The sequence below is a fragment of the Varroa jacobsoni genome, unplaced genomic scaffold, assembly GCF_002532875.2.
Source record: "Varroa jacobsoni isolate VJ856 unplaced genomic scaffold, vjacob_1.0 contig00512, whole genome shotgun sequence".
Taxonomy (NCBI): Eukaryota; Metazoa; Arthropoda; class Arachnida; order Mesostigmata; family Varroidae; genus Varroa; species Varroa jacobsoni.
Window position 1 is genome coordinate 105295 of NW_019214477.1, and position 6172 is coordinate 111466.

A 6172-nucleotide genomic window follows, 5' to 3' on the forward strand; every position below is an offset into this window, starting at 1 on the left:
TCGGTACTCAGCTCCACCTCTCTCGTCTCCACCTTCTAGCACTGCGCTAAATGACACCAACGTCGGCCAGCGTTTACCAACATCCAGCGGCGGAAGCAGCGGTAGCGCAGTACCCTAGGGCCAGCCGTCAGGAACGCTGTTCCAGTTGTTTCAACGCCAAAAAAGGGACGAAGCTGATCCGCCGGATTTAGCTGTACAATGAGGAGTGTGAAACTACTTAGAACAAAACTCGACCTAGAACGTCTGTTTTTCGTTGAATTAAACCTGACAATTGTGAACGACTGATCATCAGGACAGATAGAATAAAAACAAAATTTGTAGGAATAATGTTATTGAGTTATTCACTAGCAAAAGCTGGCAAACTACAGTTCAGATAGGTGAGTGTAATAGGACAACGAAGGAAATGTGAGACAGTCAACAGTAGAGGGTGCCTGGCGGGCCTATATCTCGACGGCGTTGAGTACAGAAAATATTTGGATAAATCATAGATGACGCACTGGACGCATTAGCTCAATCGAACGTTTTCGGTTCGAATACCAGCCCAGCTCGCATTACTTATTCTGTGATGGGCACCCAAGAAATATTACATTTCTGAGCTAGTACTAGCATTTTTTTTTATGGATCTCTCAAATTTCTAATGCAGAAGAAATATAGAGCGACTTAAATAGTGCTATATATGCCATGTACTTATTTCTATGTCCGGTTTCGCTTCCTAAACTTATATTAAATCGCTTCTTCTTTTGTAAGTTAACATTTAGATGTATAATTTGTCCAATTACTTAAAAGAACTTATACTATACCATAAATGCCACAAATATACGTACGAAACAGGTAAAATGCACAACAGGAATCCATCGAATGAAGTAGATCCTTTTGACGCTTCGCCGGATCAAACTTGCTCCCCAGATAAATTAACTCAACTGCAATACACATTGAAAAATAGCGGCTTTTATTCATTAGATCAACTAATCGTCGTCTTTTATTTTAGTAACGGTACCTAATAGGGTACAAAATCCGCAACAGTCGACATGCGGCGCGAAGTGCCCTACAAAAATAACCAGCTTTACCAGATGAGACAACACTGAAACATCTTTTATACGTGAATAGTATAATGATGTTTTTTTTTTTTAATTTTAAAGCGACAGATCTTTCATAAATAAAAAAGATGTAGCAGCTCGCCTGAGCTATATACTGCGCTTATATCTTTTTTTAGCCGCAACGGTTCTTCGAGAGTAATGTGCAAAAAAAAAGACAACCGAAAATTGTAAGAAGGATGAACAGCGCACCGGCCTATCTAGGCCCACTTGGCTATCGAGACGGGCTAGTAGCATAGGCCGAGTTTAAGGTAACAACGTATTGTGTTCTGATTCGTCTCGTCCTCTCTCGTTTACGGGTACAATAATTGGTCATTTTTGAGTTCGCGACGCAGCTGACCCCTAACGATCCCGTTCATCGGCCATTGCTTGTCGCTCACGGCCCAATGTATCGAAGTAGTTGCCACGACGTAGCAGACGAAACGAAAAAACAAACCAACATTGGCTGCCTTCTGACGTTCTCTCTCTTTCTTTCGGTGGGTTCCCCCCACATGAGCAGTTTGCGAAGGGATATAAGGAGTTTTCATTGACTTCTAGCAGTTATCGCTACGAACTGTCGCCGTTGCCAAATCGATTTTCCCGATATTCGCCGTGAATGTCTTACCGCGTTCTGCTGCATTGTTTTCTCTGTGGCGGTACTGTCGCCGAACACGGATAGCTGTCCGCTCTCGAAAACCCGCAAAAAAGGACGAAGCAATAGCACTAGTAGCTCTCAAAGCGGGCTTTTATCTCACAGTGACGCAGCAGTTGAAATTTGTTATTGATGGATCTATTAGATGTTCTATAGAAGATAAACTCGCTACATGTTGAGTCTGCTAATGTAGTGCAAAGCAGATGTTCATTGTTATCTTATGCCGTACAACAAACATCTGGCTTACGATCAATTAGACGAAACATCTAGGTTTTTGCTATATGCGTTTACCTTAAATTAGCGTTCTACCTACGTTTAGCAGGGCGAGCTTGGACTGGTGATATGGGCGAGAGTACATCCAGTTAAAATGTTTTATACTACGGCATCCTTGGCCTATTGCTGCCTAACCTAAACGTTGCTTGTCACCTATTTTAAGTTAACTGAACTGCTTAAAAAAGCGCTAGATTATTTATACGGAGAAGGGGTTGTCAACTTTATTCCTATTCGGCATTCAACGTATCGATTACCGCAAGTACGAACTTTACTAGTTGAGAAAAGCCAGTTGTTAAATCACAATAGGTTCAGGAAGATGTTTTCTTTAACCTATTATTTAAGTGAAGTATTTTTGCGATATCGTAACATATCTTTTGTTGGGCGTCATTGAACGCTTAATCTATCATTACAGACCTTCGTTCATCTGCTTTGTGTAACGTTGGCTATCAGCCTATATATTACATGCCCGTAATAAAAGCGGCCTATATGTGGTTCGACGTCTGTACTGTGGCCGTTTTAATAAACTGCGGTTCATATGTAATTTATCCTCGTATTGTATACGTTTGTATCCGTACTCTGGCTTCACTTCGTCCATACCTGCTTTCGTTCGATTCGTATCGTCGCACTGTCGCCATCGTCCCGACCCCATCTTCAGCACGGCTACCGGCTCATCCATTACGGCGGTGACCGTTTATTTATGCGGCCACTGGACAGCTTGAAAGTGCGCTGATGTCAATCGCTCATTTTAACGATGCCAGCCACGAGGGGCTGTGAACCTTTCCTGTGTGCTTCTTGAAGACGGTCGCAACTTGTTTTCCTCTGCTGTCCTTTTACGTGCAGTCCTGCTCGACCATGCTGGGTCTATGTTACAGAATTGCAGTCGCAAATTAAAACAGTAACGCGTTTAACCCATGCCCTGATGAGTGTACAGGACAGCCATGCGTTAGTTTGGATGCGCGAGGGGCAGGATGGCATGGGGGTTGGTTTGGCCAGGATCAGACCGACCCAGGCGGCTTCAGTACAGCTGGCAAAGCGACAGGATAAAGGGCGCTAATGGCAAAGCAACTTGGTAGCGCGCCGGGCATGGAAGTAAAGGGTTATTTACAATGAGCCGAGTTACGCTCATTGGCTTGTGGGTTCGTTGGATCCATCGTGAAAACCATTAGACTTGCACCGTCGAAATACTCGCTTATTGTGAGCTATTATAATAATATCAATGTAAAAAACGCTTCATCAGCTCAGAGTGGACGACTTTTACTTATAACAACGCGGCTGGTGCGAATAGATATGGCACTAGCGCATTTAATAGAAGCATCGACGACATAATACGACTAGGAAATTTAGTGGAACTAGGAAGTGTTGTAGGGAATCCTTTGCGGCTCTATATATTATTAATGTTTGAGTCAAAGGGCGCTAACACTGATGATAGATTTTTATTATAAGGCAACGCAGGCACGCGTTGGCCTCGAAAATAACTATCAGCATCGCCAGAAGCAAATGCGCACTGAAGCACAATGGTGGAACGCGGTTTGCCTTACTCAAGTGTTATAAAGATTGCTTTATCGATTGCTTGTGTTCAGTAATATATATGCGTTACTCCTGCAGCTCAAAGGGAATAAACGAATGCAGGGAAGTACTTTACGCTATTACTAGATCAGTTAGGCCGAAACGTCATTGTTTCAGCTCACGTTTATTGCTATTAACTTTTAGAAAAAGCTGAGAATTTGCATGCTTGGCTTTTCCATATCGTTCTAACAAGCAACGCATCGCAGAAGACGAAGAAAAAAAAAGCATATATAGAGGCGATATATCTAAAATTAGTTTCGGTGTTTCTGCCGCTCGAATTCAGTCGTAGTCATTCGAAGTCGTTTAGAGAGCGATACAGCGATGTCGGGTCATAAGCTAGATAAAGAAAGAAGTTCTGTATCATGAAGCTTTCCAGATAGCCCAAGCCTTTTGAGGTCGCGTTATGTTGTCGACGCACAACAAAACCACTCCTGTAATTACGCATTGGCCCGACATATCCGATTGGGAACTATCATTTCTTGTTTCTTTGTTTCTTCTTCAGTTTGATAACTTCTGCCGAGTCGTGGTCTACATTCACCATACCCTCGCGTTCAAATAGTGTCGATATGGAGGGCTGCCTGGGTCTCTATCGTTCTAACCATTATTTCTTTCGTAAACTAATATTTTAAAAAATATCTTTTCCACAGTTCGTAATTAGCCTTTTCCTAGCTATTCGGCGTATGACTTCGGATTTCAATAAAAAAAAAAAAAAAAGCTTCAATCCTATAGCGTTGACATACAGCTTTGGCGAAAACTACTATTTAATTTTTAACATCATTTAACATCACACACCACCTTCTTCAATGAAAATGTATTTAACAAAAACAGTGTCGGATATACAGTTTGTTTCGTTCCATGTCTTAGTCGCAAAGGAAATTCCTTAAAAGTGGTAAATGCTTCATGAACGAGCGGATACTTCCTCATTGTGAGTCAAGTATAATGAGACTTTTGATGGCTACAAGCGATTTAAATAACAAGGAAAACTGTTAAGAGCAAACCAAGACAAGATGAAAGCAATACTGCAAATGTAAAGTAGTCCATAGAATGAGCGCCCCAAGCTCCAAACACCAAACAGGTAAATTGAACAGCATAAATTATTTCCTTACCTACCTAATATTTTCATAGAGACGTGACACTGGTCGCGAAGAACAAACAGTAGGCTGGTGGTACACTGACTATACCGTAAGTGGTCCAGGGTTACGTCTGGCACATTGGTGGCCTAGATACAGGTGACGTCAATCTCTTACATCGTCGATAATAATTTTCATGCAGAAAGTATTCTCACCGCTTTTTGCAGAAATATTAGTTATGATGAGGAACAATGTAGTTAAGGTAATCATAGACAAGCAAGTCAGCGATATATAAAATTATGGAAAAATTAGCTAAGTCTCTGCATGTGTACCGTGACTAACCATGATGCTAGAGCCTCTGTCGTTCTCCGCCTAACCCTCAGTAAAAGTACAATATACTAAAATTATGATGGCAAAATACTATGATGATGTATTTTTTGTCGCATTGTTACGCTGAGCAAATTTCTAGAGACTTGCATGGTCCAAGAAAAGCTTAATCCGATAACACTGTCTATATATTCTCCCAGAAATCCGAAAACCAAAAGCAATTTTGTTCCTCTAACAATGGCCTTACTCTTTGCTTGGCACCGACCATATGTTTCCCGCAACTATAGATCAGCTACATGGCTTGGCCTTTGTATAATAATCATATCGTTGCGTTTTTACAGCGACGCAACCGATTCTATTTTCACAGCTGGCTGTCACTAGCTTCTTGGTTTTGAGGGTGTTCCTTCCCTTTCGCCCATCGACACATTCCATACAGTAGTTAACAGTAAGGTGGCGATGGTCCAGCAGCTCGAGCTTTAAGGAACTACCCCAGTTTTTTGCCTACCCTCTGTAACAAACCTTCCTGCAGACCTCCTCCCACTCCCTGCAGACCTTCACGAGCGTGTATCTTCGGTGTACAGGTGTCTTCTGCCGTCTGACGTTGGCATGAGCGCTTCAACGGTCGGTCAACAGTTTGATCCCTCACACAGCCTCGGGCGGAGTGACCACCGGAAATGGCGTCATTTCATCGTGTAGGATGGGGATGTTGGGCGCCAAAATGAACCTAGAAAGGTGGCAAGAGTGAGGAGCAATGGCGGTGGTGGTTATGGTGGCAACGTCGACGGGGCAAGCTTGACCTATCTAGTGATGATGAACACACAGACCGCTTGCCTGCGTGGTGGCTACATGACTGTGGTCTGCTTAGGTGTTTTCGAAGGCAGTCGTACTTGTCGTTGCTCGTAGGTGTTGGGACACGGTGCGGCGGGGCGCTGTACAAAACTTTGATACGCTTTTGGCGATAAAGGAAGATTTGGAGTAACATCCGGAATAGGCTGTGGCTGAGCCAATGACGGATCTCACAGAGTCTGACACTCACGCTGACATGCACACAGGCACAGACAAGTTCATACTTACATAGGACGCCCTTCCCCTTCGCCGATGAGTGCATCAGGAAATATGTGTTTCTGGGTAAGGGGATGCACTCGGGTTCGAGGAAGCTAAAGCTTTATGGCCCACCGACCGATGCACTGACTATTGCTGACGAACACATA